The sequence below is a fragment of the Dermochelys coriacea genome, chromosome 12, assembly GCF_009764565.3.
Source record: "Dermochelys coriacea isolate rDerCor1 chromosome 12, rDerCor1.pri.v4, whole genome shotgun sequence".
Lineage (NCBI taxonomy): Eukaryota > Metazoa > Chordata > Testudines > Dermochelyidae > Dermochelys > Dermochelys coriacea.
Window position 1 is genome coordinate 15,030,843 of NC_050079.1, and position 17,958 is coordinate 15,048,800.

At 42.0% G+C, this 17,958-nt stretch overlaps 1 long non-coding RNA gene across 5 annotated transcripts in view; it reads left to right on the forward strand.

Annotated features, from left to right (window-relative positions):
• The first annotated feature begins 572 nt into the window (after window positions 1–572).
• Window positions 573–17,958, forward strand: part of LOC119841303 — a 338,866-nt gene continuing 321,480 nt past the window's right edge. For 4 of the 5 annotated variants that reach the window (XR_006275069.1, XR_006275070.1, XR_006275068.1 and 1 more), the window contains exons 1-2: window positions 573–850; window positions 1,180–1,296. This is a non-coding gene — a long non-coding RNA (uncharacterized LOC119841303). Of the gene's footprint in view, window positions 851–1,179; window positions 1,297–6,679; window positions 7,107–17,958 lie in introns of those variants that run through there. The other variant, XR_006275067.1, reaches the window with a different exon arrangement.

A 17,958-nucleotide genomic window follows, 5' to 3' on the forward strand; every position in this document is an offset into this window, starting at 1 on the left:
TGCAAATACTCTTTTAAGTATATAAAGGCAGGTGGGAAATGGAGAGCCCAAGGGTTTTTTGGGTTTATGGATTCGGTCCACATAAATTAAACAGAATTTGAGGGCATCTGAAATATAATGAAAGTGTCTGAGAAGGAGTCACATTGGATTAGAAGTGTTCAGGTACTTCCAATATCCCTCTGTGTGTATATGTGTATGTGTATTGGTGTGTTTATGTGCATACAAGTTCAGTTTTCATAGAAGTTGAAGAGGAAAATTTCAGAGTTTATACATGTATTTAACAAGAGTGAGCACGCTTCATAATTTTGCTCAACAAAATTTCTCATGAGTCTTCCCCAACCAAAATAAAACTAAAAATACCTGTAATGTTATTCTGGAATAGTTTTCCTGAATAAGTCTATGTATGGACACCCGAATACCAGAATTAGGGCATGTGATGGGGTGTATACCCCACACAGCAAGGAATAGGTTATGTGGGCCTGAGGCCAATTAATGCATCTCGCTGCACCTGAGGGTACTCCAGGCTTAATTAGTCATGAAGCCGAGGTGGAGGGAAGGACCTGGGTGGTGACTATACAGAGGGGAAGCACAGTTTGCAAAGAACCTGTAGGGAGCTATTCTGTAATCACAAGGTAGGATTAGAGCATGCAGAGTCAAGGAGGAAGCCCATGAATCCTTTCCTCGGTAGAAAAGTGTCTGGTAAGAGGGGATGAGAGATGGGGAGCAGCCAGTGTGAAGCTGTAGGCTCCACTGGTGAGCCCTGATAATAAGGCAAGACTGGGCTTCCAGAGAGGCATTCAATTAAGAGGGGAAAAACTTCAAGTCCCAGGAAGGGAGAAGGTGGTTTTAAGTGTATGTTTGGCTTGGGATTTATTGGGGGATTTCAGGGGCCAGCCCTGTGAACTCTGTTCTGAGAGAAGGGTAAGCCTAAAGAGGTTTGTCGGGGAAAGGCCAAAGCAGAAAAAGCCAAGAGACCTTGCCTGCTCCCTACAAGATTGTGGGCTGGAACCTACAGGATTGGGAGGACCTGTGTTCCCCTACCTGCCCCTGGAGCAGGTGATATGAAACCCCCTGACATAAGGGGGAGAGGATACTTCATGGTCCTTGAACCTTCTTGGTTCCGGGTTTCAAGTCCCAAGTCAGTGCTGAACACCTATTTGTTACACTCTGTTACCGCAGAAGGAGGGGGCTAAAGCGTGATCAGGCTGGAGGGCTGAGCTGTGAGAAGAGACCACTGCAGGACAAGAGTGCATTTTGGCAGAAGTGCTTGAGAGGAAGCAGCCTGCTACTCCAGTGGTGAGTTCACTCTTCTGTAGGGTGCCTCTTTCCAGTTTAGATTAATTAATTTTGAATAAGTGTCTGCACATCTTAATTATTTAAGAATAGCTATTGTGCTTTAAATTTACACTCTCCCTTAATCTGAATTTTATCTTTCAAGTGTAGACTAGCCCTAATTCTGACTGAAAAGGCCATTTTATTACTGCTGCTACAATCTGCCCCCTTCTTGGATAGCAAAATGTCTGTGTTGCACTGATTTACTGCCCTGTAAAAGTCATACTTTTGGTCTTGATATGCCAACCTTGGAAACCTTTTACTGGATGACCCTGGGAAGCAAGTTCCAGATGGCTAACATTCAGAGTCAGTGCTTTACATAATGAGGGAGAAAAGTCTTTTTTTGTATTTTGCTGTCTAAATCTGCTCATATAATTGTTCTGACTAAACCTGTGCAAACAGTATGCAATGAAACAAACCAGAAAAAAATAGTCTTTCTCCCTATCTTATTTACAAACTGGAAATTCAGACAATGTTCATGCAGCATTTCAAACCTGTACTTGCTTTGAGTGAACATCCCCCCTCCCCCATCTTCCTTTTTATTGTTTTTCCTTTATATTATGTGGCGTTCATTTTTAGCTCTTCCATTCTTGTTGAAGTATTTTCAGTGTTTCTAGCTTCCAAAGCAGGTTTTATGTGCTCCAAGCCTGCAACCCATTACTGCTACTATTGATATTTCAGCTGTCATATTTGACTAGCTAAAACATATCAAGATGACAGTATATGGGTTGATAAGATGATATCAACACACATGGTAACAATGGAACATTTCAGTAACTGCCTTTCAGAAGGGTCCCTTCATCTTAAAACAGTAGCTTAGGTCCCCATACAAAGTCTGCAAAAGCCCACTTACAATTGTATGTGTAAATTTGGGGTAACTGTGGAAAGGATCAATCTGTGTGTGCACACATGATGTCTATTCAGTCATGGTGCTAAACATGTAATAGTGGAGGACTTCTACGTGTAGATCTTGGATTTTTACATGTGAATCTTAGTTAATATACTATACAGAAAGGCTTGTCCTGACATTGTATCTTAAAATCCTGAAGCTGTTTAGATGTTCCCAGGACTCCACTTCGAGCTTTTTGATTTTTTTTTTTTCCAAGTAGTCCCAAGCCAAAGTACTAACTTTCCTACTTCTTTCCATTCTCACATAGAAACTTCAATAGTGATATATACAACATAGCAGAGCACAAGAATATAGTAGTAGTAAAGGCTACTAACTGCAGGAGAAGTGTTACTGTGTCAGTCATTAAATAAGTATTGGTTTATTGTGTCTTTTGTTGTGATGCAGTAGGTTGACATAACATGGGAACGTTTGCATCTTAAAGTGTAATTTATTTTTGTATATTGTAATATGACTACAGAAGAGTCAGAACAAATATTTATTTAGGGCTGGCAAGTGATCGCACTGTTAAACAATAATAGAATACTATTTATTATTTTTGGGTGTGTTCTACATTTTCAGATTGATTTCAATTACAATACAGAATACAAAGTGTACAGTGTTCACATTGTATTTTTGATTACAAGTATTTGCACTGTAAAAAAATAGTAGTTTTTGATTCACCTAATACGAGTCCTGTAATGCAATCTCTTTATCATGAAAGTTGAACTTACAAATGTAGAATTATGTACAAAAAAACTGCACTCAAAAACAAAACAATATAAAACTTTAGAGCCTGCAAGCCCACTCAGTGCTACTACTTGTTCAGCCAATCTCTCAGACAAACAAGTTTATTTACATTTGCAGGAGATAATGCTGCCTGCTTCTTGTTTATAATGTCACCTGAAAGTGAGAACAGGTGTTCTCGTGGCATTGTTGAAGCCGACGTCACAAGGTATTTTTGTGCCAGATGCACTAAAGATTTATATGTCCTTTTGTGCTTCAACCACCATTCCAGGAGACATGCATCCATGCTGGTGATGGGTTCTGCTTGATGATAATCCAAAGCAGTGTGGACCAATGCATGTTCATTTTTATCATCTGAGTCAGATGCCACCAGCAGTAGGTTGATTTTCTTTTTTGGTGGTTTAGGTTCTGTAGTTTCCACATCAGTGTGTTGGTCTTTTAAGACTTCTGAAAGCATGCTCCACGCCTCATCCCTCTCAGATTTTGGACAGCACTTCAGATTCTTAAACCTTGGGTCGAGTGCCATAGCTATCTTTAGAATCTCACATTAGTACCTTCTTTGCGATTTGTCAAATCTGCTGTGAAAGTGTTCTTAAAATGAACATGTGCTGGGTCATCATCCGAGACTGCTATAACATGAAATATATGGCAGAATGCAGGTAAAACAGAGCAGGGGATGTACAATTCTCCCCCAAGGAATGCAGTCACAAGTTTAATTAACACATTTTTTTTTAACGAGCATCATCAGCATGGAAGCATGTCCTCTGGAATGGTAGCCGAAGCATGAAAGGGCATAAAAATGTTTAGTATATCTGGCCGTAAATACCTTGCAATGCCGGCTACAAAAGTGCCTTGCAAATGCCTGTTCTCACTTTCAGGTGACATTGTAAACAAGAAGTGGGCAGCATTATCGCCTGCAAATGTAAACAAACTTCTTTGTTTGAGAGAGTAGCTGAACAAGAAGTAGGACTGAGTGGACTTGCAGGCTCTGAACTCTTACATTTTGTGTTTGAGTGCAGTAATGTAACAAAACAAATCTACATTTTGTAAATTGCAATTTCGCGACAAGGATGGCACTACAATGCTTGTATGAAGTGATCTGAAAAATAGTATTTGGTTTATCATTTTTACAGTGCAAATATTTGTAATCAAAAATAATATACACTTTGTATTCTGTGTTTTGATTTAAATCTATATCTGAAAATATTTAATTTCATTTGGTATTCTATTGTTTAACATTGCAATAAAAAACTGATTAATCACAATTAATTTTTTGAGTTAATTGTGTGAGTTAACCATGATTAATTGACAGCCCTAATATTTTTGCCCTAAATAAACTGGCATTTCAGGCTAGTGACATGACAAGTGTGATACCTTGTCACGTTTCTTCTTTGAATCACTTGTCTGCATTTAACTATACTCCCAAAACAGTACCTTACTAATCTAATACTTTGGAAGTTGATATCCATTCCATGAATACTATATCTAGATGGTGGTAAAGTACCAGCAAACCAGCTTTTCAGCCTTTGAGTGATTCTTGAAGTACTGTCTTATGGCTACAGTCCTATGAATGTCAGTGACCAGTGGCCCCAATCCAACAATGCACTTAAAGTTCTGTTTACTCCTGTGTTTAAATTGTTAAATAAGCACATACTTAAGGGCTTTGCAGGATTGGGACCTAGAATCCTGCAATACAAACAAATATGTTTTTATGGGCATTTGATAATGTTACCTCTTTCCATTACAAAATAGTTTCAACCGAACATTATTACAGGAGTTTAACACAGTAAATATAAGTCCTATGGGTATTATGATGGGCATCTTATAACATCTGTATTATAAAAGTCTAATATACCATGGCTTTAGGCTTACAGAGAAGTCAATAAAATTAACAGTGTGAAATTCTATTTTCATTCATTGTAATGGCTTACAAGTATATTACATTTTCTACTTCATTCTGACATGAGTCAATAGGTAACCAATGTAAGTGTAGTTCATTTATATTTGAATTGATGTTCTGTCCCCCATTAGCATATGTTTCTAATGCATTCTGATACATTAGTAAATAGGCTTGTCTGATTAATCATTAGCACATGAAAAGAATTAGCTGTCTACTGCCAAATGGAATTATTGATACTGATAATAAGATGAGGTACTGTATTATCTGGAAGCTGGTGTTTTTAAGGGAAGGATGGAATTTGTTGGCATTTCCATTTGTAAACTGAAATCTTTTTCATATATGGAATAAGATTATTCCTGTCATTCACTCACTCCACTGTCTACCTTCCCTTACTCTTTACCATGTTTATACAAAGATGCCAGTGCTAATGATTGAAATACTTCAATTTGTTGTTCACACTAAGGAACAAGTATAACTTTTCCTATAAAACAAGATTGTAGAACCACAGCATTGTGATGCAGAGAAGAAAAAAACGGAAAATCTTGACCCATGCAATGCCTTCAATATTGCAGTAGGTTGCTACTATGAGTCAGTGTGACACACCTAAAAGGGTCACAGCCCCATTATTTGAAACTATTCATGTAATTCTCCCTTGCTCTTGTCTGCACCATTAGATTTAATAGCATTCTGGTGTGATTGCCATATACATTAAAGTTAACTGTATGATAAGAACACAACTTAATCTAACGAAGTCTTGTAAATCACTTAACTATTCACACAGTAGGGTCATTCTAGGCTGAATATTTGCAACGTATGATGAAAATGTTGCCACCCTTCAACTTTCTTGCACTGAATACTTCTTTAGAGGTGTAGAAATTCATATTATACAGTATGTCTACAAAATGCTGACAGAACATAGCTGCTTTTTTTTAACACATCGTTAACCTCCAATATGTTCAGTTAACATTGGATACCAAGAGAGGGAAATGTATTAACCATGTTTTAAGCTCTTATTAATAAACACTGCATGGTTGTAGTTAATTATCTTGTAACACATGCAAGAAAACACGCATGTTTAATTCAAATATCTCGGAGACTTTGGACACACCTGGTAGCCAGGCAGGATTAGATCAGGTAGGCAGGAAGAGGACAAAGGGACCATTTGCTCATGCTATGGTTGCTCCTGGCCTGTAGGGGTAGAGAGAACTTGCAGAAATACTGTCATTAATGTTTGGCACAGCACCCTCATGTAATAAAAATGGCTACGGAGATGTCTAGTCACAGTGGCAATACGGCTGCTTATTCTGCTGCTCCTGGACTTGATATCCCTGCTTATGAATGGCTGCTGATTCTTTTACTTCAAAGAGGTACCACTGTAGTACTGGCTTCTAAGGAAACTGGAGCCACTTGGCAAGACTGCAAACATGTATATCTCCCTACTAGTCAGCCAGTAATGAGCTCCAGTTACGACACCCACAAATTTTCCCTTTCCATGTGGCATGCTGTTGAGGCTACAACTCTGCCAGAGCTCTTGTAGCAGTCTCTAAACCCTCTGTCACAATCGGGTCTGGGCACCATCACCATGCCAATAGAGAACAGAAGATTTAACTCCCCACAATGAGCAGTTGCTTCAACTGATTGCATACTGTATTGCACTATAAACGTGCATCTGGTATGGTCTTTTATGAAAACTTGTAATGTTCTGAACTGGGTGGTCACTATGAGATGCATAGATTCATAACTATAATCTGTATATATGTATATAGAAAACTTTGCTCAGAAATTTGTACTACAATTTCAACTACACCTCACAGGAAGGAGGGGCATCTTCTAAGCCAAGGATTTACACAAAACCAGCTCCAAGTAGCAACCCATCTGCCAGCCAGGAGGAGAGCATGGTGGATCACTAGAGTTAATGGAAAGACTGGGAGACTCCAGCTCTCAAGCTAAGAGGGGATCTCTACACTTCGAATAAGTGGGGAGGGAAAAGCACTTTAAAAGTAGGCTTCTGCCTGAGGCTCTTTAATCCAGAAACTGAAGGCCAGCCTCTATGCAGGAAGCTGTCTGACCCTGGATGCCTCTAACCTACAGTGTGTGCTTGGAAACTGTTCAAAGGCAACAGGCAAATTGTATTAAAGAGATTTTTATCTAATACAGAAGTGAAAAACCTGAGGATGCATCTTTGTTCATGTACTGTATAACTTGTACATATTTACTCTCCCTTACAATTTCATCTCTGAATCTTTTTGTTTGTTTTTTTCTATAAATAAACCTTTTTGTTTAAAGAAAAGGAGTACTTGTGGCACCTTAGAGACTAACAAATTTATTAGAGCATAAGCTTTCGTGAGCTACAGCTCACTTCATCAGATGCATTTGGTGGAAAAAACAGAGGGGAGATGTGAGCTGTAGCTCACGAAAGCTTATGCTCAAATAAATTTGTTAGTCTCTAAGGTGCCACAAGTACTCCTTTTCTTTTTGCGAATACAGACTAACACGGCTGCTACTCTGAAACCTTTTTGTTTAGTTAGCACAACAGAGAGCTGCTTGGGGTAAAAACTGTGTGGCAGGTGTGTGCCAAAGTAGGTGGGTGGAGGGGGCTGATTTCATGCCTTCAGGGTGGATGAAGCAGAGAGCAATGGTTCAAGTGCATGGTGGATAAAAACTCTGAAGGACTGATGTGGGGAGGCTTAGGGCTGGAAGAGCTGTTGGTGTCCCCCTGCAAGGAGTAACTAGGCTGCTAGGACCTTGTGTTGATGTCAGGGGTCTGAGCCACAGCTGTATAGCATAAAGGCACCCAATGTTACAGTGCAAGTAGTGACAGAACACTTTCCTGGTCAGGGAGCTCCCCAAAATGTGTCATCCTCTTGCCTCCGTTTCACTTCAATGCCTCCTTTGGCAGCATGCTGAAGCTTTCCAGACAAGAGGAACACAACAGCCACTGGTTCTCCCTTAACTGAATGTCTTCCCTCTCCCCCAGCAGTGGACCCCAAAGGATTATTCTGTGCACAATGACCCATACCCAGTGAGTGGTCCATATTCTCTGCTGCCTTTCAGGCTTCCATGATTTTCTAAATGTGGGTGTGAGTCCCAATGCCACTCATGCTGCCTGGCTGACTTCATTTTTATCACGGTCCCATACCCCAGCCTTAGAAGGTAATAACATATAAACCCCTCCCCTCCACACCATACACAAGCCAATCAGTTTCACAGTCATTCAACTTTGGGACTAAAACCTAATTTTCGAATATGGCAGTCCTGAGACTTACCTACTCAGATTCAACCTGAAAAGCAGTGTATGTGCTAAATCTGGGTGTGATGTGTGTGGGTTTTTTTTTCCTGGCTATCCTCTCTAGTTTCAACTGGGTGATGCAATTTGGCTACACCATCTAGTGCTTGCCACGTGGATTAAATAAATAGGGCAGAATTTGCCACTTCACAATCCTGTTGTTATTGGAAAGCAAGGATTTTTCTTGTGGACAGCAATGGCCTGCAGTGAGATTTAGGCCACACATAATTCAGTTATGAATATGTTGACTAAAAAGGCCAACAAAATGATGTCGAATCGTGGAGGTCAACGAATGGCTACGCAGGTGGTGTCGGAGAGAAGGCTTTGGATTCTTTGACCATGGGATGGTGTTCCATGAAGGAGGAGTGCTGGGCAGAGACGGGCTCCATCTTACGAAGAGAGGGAAGAACATCTTTGCCAGCAGGCTGGCTAACCTAGTGAGGAGGGCTTTAAACTAGGTTCACCGGGGGAAGGAGACCAAAGCCCTGAGGTAAGTGGGAAAGCGGGATACCGGGAGGAAGCACAGGCAGGAATGTCTGTGAGGGGAGGGCTCCTGCCTCATACTGGGAATGAGGGGCGATCAACAGGTTATCTCAAGTGCTTATATACAAATGCACAAAGCCTTGGAAACAAGCAGGGAGAACTGGAGGTCCTGGTGATGTCAAGGAATTATGACGTGATTGGAATAACAGAGACTTGGTGGGATAACTCACATGACTGGAGTACAGTCATGGATGGTTATAAACTGTTCAGGAAGGACAGGCAGGGCAGAAAAGGTGGGGGAGTAGCACTGTATGTAAGGGAGCAGTATGACTGCTCAGAGCTCCGGTACGAAACTGTGGAAAAACCTGAGTGTCTCTGGATTAAGTTTAGAAGTGTGTGCAACAAGAGTGATGTCATGGTGGGAGTCTGCTATAGACCACCGGACCAGGGGGATGAGGTGGATGAGGCTTTCTTCCGGCAACTCACGGAAGCTACTAGATCGCATGCCCTGATTCTCATGGGTGACTTTAATTTTCCTGATATCTGCTGGGAGAGCAATACAGCGGTGCATAGACAATCCAGGAAGTTTTTGGAAAGCGTAGGGGACAATTTCCTGGTGCAAGTGCTAGGGGAGCCAACTAGGGGGAGCGCTTTTCTTGACCTGCTGCTCACAAACCGGGTAGAATTAGTGGGGGAAGCAAAAGTGGATGGGAATCTGGGAGGCAGTGACCATGAGTTGGTTGAGTTCAGGATCCTGACGCAGGGAAGAAAGGTAAGCAGCAGGATACGGACCCTGGACTTCAGGAAAGCAGACTTTGACTCCCTCAGGGAACAGATGGCCAGGATCCCCTGGGGGACTAACATGAAAGGGAAGGGAGTCCAGGAGAGCTGGCTGTATTTCAAGGAATCCCTGTTGAGGTTACAGGGACAAACCATCCCGATGAGTCGAAAGAATAGTAAATATGGCAGGCGACCAGCTTGGCTTAATGGTGAAATCCTAGCGGATCTTAAACATAAAAAAGAAGCTTACAAGAAGTGGAAGGTTGGACATATGACCAGGGAAGAGTATAAAAATATTGCTCGGGCATGTAGGAAAGATATCAGGAGGGCCAAATCGCACCTGGAGCTGCAGCTAGCAAGAGATGTCAAGAGTAACAAGAAGGGTTTCTTCAGGTATGTTGGCAACAAGAAGAAAGCCAAGGAAAGTGTGGGCCCCTTACTGAATGAGGGAGGCAAGCTAGTGACAGAGGATGTGGAAAAAGCTAATGTACTCAATGCTTTTTTTGCCTCTGTTTTCACTAACAAGGTCAGCTCCCAGACTGCTGTGCTGGGCAACACAAAATGGGGAAGAGATGGCCAGCCCTCTGTAGAGATAGAGGTGGTTAGGGACTATTTAGAAAAGCTGGACGTGCACAAGTCCATGGGGCCGGACGAATTGCATCCGAGAGTGCTGAAGGAATTGGCGGCTGTGATTGCAGAGCCCTTGGCCATTATCTTTGAAAACTCGTGGCGAACGGGGGAAGTCCCGGATGACTGGAAAAAGGCTAATGTAGTGCCCATCTTTAAAAAAGGGAAGAAGGAGGATCCTGGGAACTACAGGCCGGTCAGCCTCACCTCAGTCCCTGGAAAAATCATGGAGCAGGTCCTCAAAGAATCAATCCTGAAGCACTTAGAGGAGAGGAAAGTGATCAGGAACAGTCAGCATGGATTCACCAAGGGAAGGTCATGCCTGACTAATCTAATCGCCTTTTATGATGAGATTACTGGTTCTGTGGATGAAGGGAAAGCAGTGGATGTATTGTTTCTTGACTTTAGCAAAGCTTTTGACACGGTCTCCCACAGCATTCTTGTCAGCAAGTTAAGGAAGTATGGGCTGGATGAATGCACTATAAGGTGGGTAGAAAGCTGGCTAGATTGTCGGGCTCAACGGGTAGTGATCAATGGCTCCATGTCTAGTTGGCAGCCGGTGTCAAGTGGAGTGCCCCAGGGGTCGGTCCTGGGGCCCGTTTTGTTCAATATCTTCATAAATGATCTGGAGGATGGTGTGGATTGCACTCTCAGCAAATTTGCGGATGATACTAAACTGGGAGGAGTGGTAGATACGCTGGAGGGGAGGGATAGGATACAGAAGGACCTAGACAAATTGGAGGATTGGGCCAAAAGAAATCTAATGAGGTTCAATAAGGATAAATGCAGGGTCCTGCACTTAGGATGGAAGAATCCAATGCACCGCTACAGACTAGGGACCAAATGGCTCGGCAGCAGTTCTGCGGAAAAGGACCTTGGGGTGACAGTGGACGAGAAGCTGGATACGAGTCAGCAGTGTGCCCTTGTTGCCAAGAAGGCCAATGGCATTTTGGGTTGTATAAGTAGGGGCATAGCGAGCAGATCGAGGGACGTGATCGTTCCCCTCTATTCGACACTGGTGAGGCCTCATCTGGAGTACTGTGTCCAGTTTTGGGCCCCACACTACAGGAAGGATGTGGATAAATTGGAAAGAGTACAACGAAGGGCAACAAAAATGATTAGGGGTCTAGAGCACATGACTTATGAGAAGAGGCTGAGGGAGCTGGGATTGTTTAGTCTGCAGAAGAGAAGAATGAGGGGGGATTTGATAGCTGCTTTCAACTACCTGAAAGGGGGTTTCAAAGAGGATGGCTCTAGACTGTTCTCAATGGTAGCAGATGACAGAACGAGGAGTAATGGTCTCAAGTTGCAATGGGGGAGGTTTAGATTGGATATTAGGAAAAACTTTTTCACTAAGAGGGTGGTGAAACACTGGAATGCGTTACCTAGGGAGGTGGTAGAATCTCCTTCCTTAGAGGTTTTTAAGGTCAGGCTTGACAAAGCCCTGGCTGGGATGATTTAACTGGGACTTGGTCCTGCTTTGAGCAGGGGGTTGGACTAGATGACCTTCTGGGGTCCCTTCCAACCCTGATATTCTATGATTCTATGATTCTATGTGAGCTAGGTTGGGACCTTGCATTCCCTTGACAATGGTACTGGATATGGTGGAGAACCACTTTCCAAAGCCATTGTAAGAATCACATGTCCCCAAGCATTAACAGATACTGAAGTCATGTCCTCTTCTACTACTACTTTAAAACATCTGTGCAAGATTCTCTTCTGCCATGTCTCTGGCACTGAAATAACATGGATGAATTAAAAAATTAATGGCAGAGTCTTCACCTACGTTCTAAAAATGTAAGCCAGTTCCCCACCCCAAAACCCTGCAAAAACATTTTCTGCTCCTAGTTTTCAGTTTCGTTTGCAGAAACAGGTACACCTGGAAATATTGCAGGCATGTTTCAGAAGTCCCCTTTGAAAAATTCACGCTTTATATTACAGAAAGTAACATTTTTCTTTTAAGTTTAAATATAGCATCTTTAACTTTTAGTTCTCTTCTGTGTGAGAGTGTCTGGAACAATTAAGCTCAATTCTCCTGGAAAAACAGACGTAAACACCCATAAGTTGATATGATCTTTTGTAAACATGAAGGCTGAGTAACTTAGTAACTTAAAATTACAAAATGAACAGTATGAAGCATGTCATCCTTAACTGATTTTCTTTTTAGGAATATTTTAACTTTTTTCACTGTGCTCTGAACACTTAAAATCATCATCCAGTGTTAAGTAGGATAACAAACATTGGCTCAAAATTAGGCATGCTAATAACCTTCATTGCTATAACTTCAGCAGGGAATAATTAAAAGTATCTGTGTTTTTGTTTGGTGCCTCACAAAAAACTTCAGTATCTATCTAGATTTAACATTAAAGCACAGTTGGGAATCTTTAGTGTGCATCATCAGGGTCTACATGGACCAAATAAATATGAACACATTAGTGTAAGAACTAACTTCCATAGTACATGTTGCCACACCACCTAGACCTTAACAGTAGAGAACATCATGGAGTTCTTTGGAAGTGCTCTTCCTTCGAGTGTTATCGCAGTCTTGGCTGGGTTCAGCTTTAATATTGGTTTGAGCACATAATCTATTGACACAGTGCAGCCAAGAGGATATGAGCACCACCATTGCCGGGAGGTGGTGGAGATAGACTGGCCGTGTGCTTCGGATACAAACTGATTCCATTACCACCAACGAGGCCACCTGGAAACAAGGTGAAGAGCTGTGGAAGATGAGCTGAAAAACCTGGGGCACAGCTGGAGAACCACTGAAAGACTTGCCAGAAACAGACAGCAGTGGAGGAGCTTCACTGCGGCCCTAAATGCCAGAGGCATAATGGGAACATCATGATGATGATGATGATGATGATCTTGGTACTGATTTGGGCTAGTCACTGAGAAACTGGGACATGGTACTCTTTGTTTTGAGACTTAACTAAAAGCTGCAGTTTTGGGCCCTAAATAAGGAGGAAGAAAAAGTGAAGGTGTATCTGGCAACTACACTATTTGTTTTATTTTTTAAAGAAAAAATTCTCATCTTGCCAAAGTGCTGCACATTAGAATTAAAATACACAATATGAAAAGGAAATAGGAAAAAGCCAAAGACTGCAGAACAATGTGTGTGTGATGACGAATTAATACATCAGCACCAACATTAATTCAAATGGAAATGGCCAAGAAATTATTTAAACACTTTTTATAAATAATTGGTGAGGGATCTGTCCCATGAGAGAGAGTTCAATGCCTATATGGGCACCAAATTCAGAAGCCTAACTTATGTTAACTCAGGTTTCAGAGTAGCAGCCGTGTTAGTCTGTATTCGCAAAAAGAAAAGGAGTACTTGTGGCACCTTAGAGACTAACAAATTTATTTGAGCATAAGCTTTCGTGAGCTACAGCTCACTTCATCGGATGCATTTGGTGGAAAAAACAGAGGGGAGATTTATATATACACACACACACACACACACACACAGAGAACATGAAATAATGGGATTATCATACACACTGTAAGGAGAGTGATCAATTAAGATAAGCCATCACCAGCAGCAGGGGGGGGAAGGAGGAAAACCTTTCATGGTGACAAGCAAGGTAGGCTATTTCTAGCAGTTAACAAGAATATCTGAGGAACAGTAGGGGGTGGGGTGGGGGGGAGAAATAACATGGGGAAATAGTTTTACTTTGTGTAATGACTCATCCATTCCCAGTCTCTATTCAAGCCTAAGTTAATTGTATCCAGTTTGCAAATTAATTCCAATTCAGCAGTCTCTCGTTGGAGTCTGTTTTTGAAGCTTTTTTGTTGAAGGAGAGCCACTCTTAGGTCTGTAATCGAGTGACCAGAGAGATTGAAGTGTTCTCCAACTGGTTTTTGAATGTTATAATTCTTGACGTCTGATTTGTGTCCATTCATTCTTTTACGTAGAGACTGTCCAGTTTAGCCAATGTACATGGCAGAGGGGCATTGCTGGCACATGATGACATATATCACATTGGTAGATGCGCAGGTGAACGAGCCTCTGATAGTGTGGCTGATGTGATTAGGCCCTATGATGGTGTCCCCTGAATAGATATGTGGACAGAGTTGGCAACGGAATACTACATGCCACAAGGGGCCACAACAGTGGTTCCCGTAACCCACCCAGCAATATTGTTAATCTATCCAACTATACTCTTAGCCCAGCAGAAGAATCTGTCCTATCTCGGGGCCTCTCCTTTTGCCCTTCCACCCTCACGAACATGATACAGTTCTGTGGTGACCTAGAATCCTATTTTCGACGTCTCTGACTCAAGGAATATTTCCAACACACCTCTGACCAACATATTAACCCACAGAGACCTTCCTACCAACACTACAAAAAGAAGGATTCTGGGTGGACTCCTCCTGAAGGTCGAAACAGCAGCCTGGACTTCTACATAAAGTGCTTCCGCCGACGTGCACGAGCTGAAATTGTGGAAAAGCAGCATCGCTTGCCCCATAACCTCAGCCATGCAGAACACAGTGCCATCCACAGCCTCAGAAACAACTCTGACATCATAATCAAAAAGGTTGACAAAGGAGGTGCTGTCGTCATCATGAATAGTTCGGAATATGAACAAGAGGCTGCTAGGCAGCTCTCGAAAACCACTTTCTACAAGCCATTACCCTCTGATCCCACTGAGAGTTACCAAAAGAAACTACAGCATTTGCTCAAGAAACTCCCTGAAAAAGCACAAGAACAAATCCGCACAGACACACCCCTAGAACCCCGACCTGGGGTATTCTATCTGCTCCCCAAGATCCATAAACCTGGAAATCCTGGACGCCCCATCATCTCAGGCATTGGCACCCTGACAGCAGGATTGTCTGGCTATGTAGACTCCCTCCTCAGGCCCTACGTTACCAGCACTCCCAGCTATCTTCGAGACACCACCGATTTCCTGAGGAAACTACAGTCCATTGGTGATCTTCCTAAAAACACCATCCTAGCCACTATGGATGTAGAAGCCCTCTACACCAACGTTCCACACAAAGATGGACTACAAGCCATCAGGAACAGTATCCCCGATAATGTCACGGCTAACCTGGTGGCTGAACTTTGTGACTTTGTCCTCACCCATAACTATTTCACATTTGGGGACAATGTATACCTTCAAATCAGTGGCACTGCGATGGGTACCCGCATGGCCCCACAGTATGCCAACATTTTTATGGCTGACTTAGAACAATGCTTCCTTAGCTCTCGTCCCCTAATGCCCCTACTCTACTTGCGCTACATTGATGACATCTTCATCATCTAGACCCATGGAAAAGAAGCCCTTGAGGAATTCCACCAGGATTTCAACAATTTCCATCCCACCATCAACCTCAGCCTGGACCAGTCCACACAAGAGATCCACTTCCTGGACACTACGGTGCTAATAAGCGATGGTCACATAAACACCACCCTATATCGGAAACCTACTGACCGCTATTCCTACCTACATGCTTCTAGCTTTCATCCAGATCAGACCACTCCATCCATTGTCTACAGCCAAGCTCTACGATATAACCGCATTTGCTCCAACCCCTCAGACAGAGACAAACACCTACAAGATCTCTATCATGCATTCCTACAACTACAATACCCACCTGCTGAAGTGAAGAAACAGATTGACAGAGCTAGAAGAGTACCCAGAAGTCACCTACTACAGGACAGGCCCAACAAAGAAAATAACAGAACGCCACTAGCCATCACCTTCAGCCCCCAACTAAAACCCCTCCAACGCATCATCAAGGATCTACAACCTATCCTGAAGGACGAGCCATCGCTCTCTCAGATCTTGGGAGACAGACCAGTCCTTGCTTACAGACAGCCCCCCAATCTGAAGCAAATACTCACCAGCAACCACACACCACACAACAGAACCACTAACCCAGGAACCTATCCTTGCAACAAAGCCCGTTGCCAACTCTGTCCACATATCTATTCAGGGGATACCATCATAGGGCCTAATCACATCAGCCACACCATCAGAGGCTCGTTCACCTGTGCATCTACCAATGTGATATATGCCATCATGTGCCAGCAATGCCCCTCTGCCATGTACATTGGCCAAACTGGACAGTCTCTACGTAAAAGAATGAATGGACACAAATCAGACGTCAAGAATTATAACATTCAAAAACCAGTTGGAGAACACTTCAATCTCTCTGGTCACTCGATCACAGACCTCAGAGTGGCTATACTTCAACAAAAAAGCTTCAAAAACAGACTCCAACGAGAGACTGCTGAATTGGAATTAATTTGCAAACTGGATACAATTAACTTAGGCTTGAATAGAGACTGGGAATGGATGAGTCATTACACAAAGTAAAACTATTTCCCCATGGTATTTCTCCCTCCCACCCCACCCCCCACTGTTCCTCTGATATTCTTGTTAACTGCTGGAATTAGCCTACCTGCTTGTCACCATGAAAGGTTTTCCTCCTTCCCCCCCCTGCGGTTGGTGATGGCTTATCTTAAGTGATCACTCTCCTTACAGTGTGTATGATAAACCCATTGTTTCATGTTCTCTGTGTGTGTGTATATAAATCTCTCCTCTGTTTTTTCCACCAAATGCATCCGATGAAGTGAGCTGTAGCTCACGAAAGCTTATGCTCTAATAAATTTGTTAGTCTCTAAGGTGCCACAAGTACTCCTTTTCTTTTTGCGAATACAGACTAACACGGCTGCTACTCTGTAACCCAGGAACCTATCCTTGCAACAAAGCCCGTTTTTTTATGTTAACTCAAAATCATGTCCCACCCTACTAACCCTCAATTATCATGTAACTTACTCATATATTTAAGAAAATGGCAGTGGAGCTACTTCTGTGGAAAAAGTACAAGACTGGTTTGGTGCTTCGGTTTGGTGCCATTTAGCTTTGCTGCTATTATAGCTAAAATATTTAGATTGCACAATATTCATGTACTAGTGTTGCCTAGGTTTTGTCCAGAGGCCTAATTAGTACCTGAACTTGTAGCCCTGCTGTACAAAACGTGCTGACTTTAATATGTCAGTGGGACTCTTACGTGTGCAAAGACCGTTGGATTAAGTTTTTACTGCATGCTAGAACCATTTCAGCTCAATGCCCTACTCTTTCCCATATTGAAACTGAAACAATAAGGTCATTGTTTTATGAAAAATATGGAAAATTCATGATATATTTTGGTTTCTCAAGTTGGATTCCTAGAAGTAAATAATACTAATAGTATATTTTCCACATGCCTCTCAGCAATTACTGTATATTATATAAATACCAGCAGGTTACATACTGTAAATCTGCAACTGAAGAAATATTGACCTGAAACAAACTTATTTTTACTGAGAAACAGTGCTCTTTTTGTGCTGTCTTACTGGTCTGATTCATGGTGTAACAAATTCTTAATTTCCTAAAACAGTGCACAGCAACACTGTAAGAAGCCCTTCTCAGTGCTGAGGGAATAAAGCAAGAGAGTGGTTTATTTTTACTAAAATAAACAACTTGGCTGAAAACCATGCTGTACAATACAAATGTGAAAATCCCACATAAATTGTGAAGGGGGGGGAAAGCATTCTCTAATAGTAAAGATATTCTAACAGCTGTACATACAGAAGAAGGGAACAGTAGAGAAATATCAGTGTGTTAAAGCAATTGTACATTGATAGAAGCAGACCAACAATATATTATAAACTTCTGTCAGGGCCGTACATTAGGGGTTTTTTTTATGTAACTGATTGTATTAAGTTTCACTGCATACTTTCATCTACTATTCACATTTTCCAGTAAATTAACTTTCCAGTATTTGAATTATATTGGATTATATTTATGATGCTATCTAAATCTTAATCTACTATGTTTACAAGGGCCTGGGTAAAGGCTTAGCAGAGTTGGCTGTGTTTCCTATAAAAGTGTGGGTGTGTTCTAAAGGATGCTAGGCATT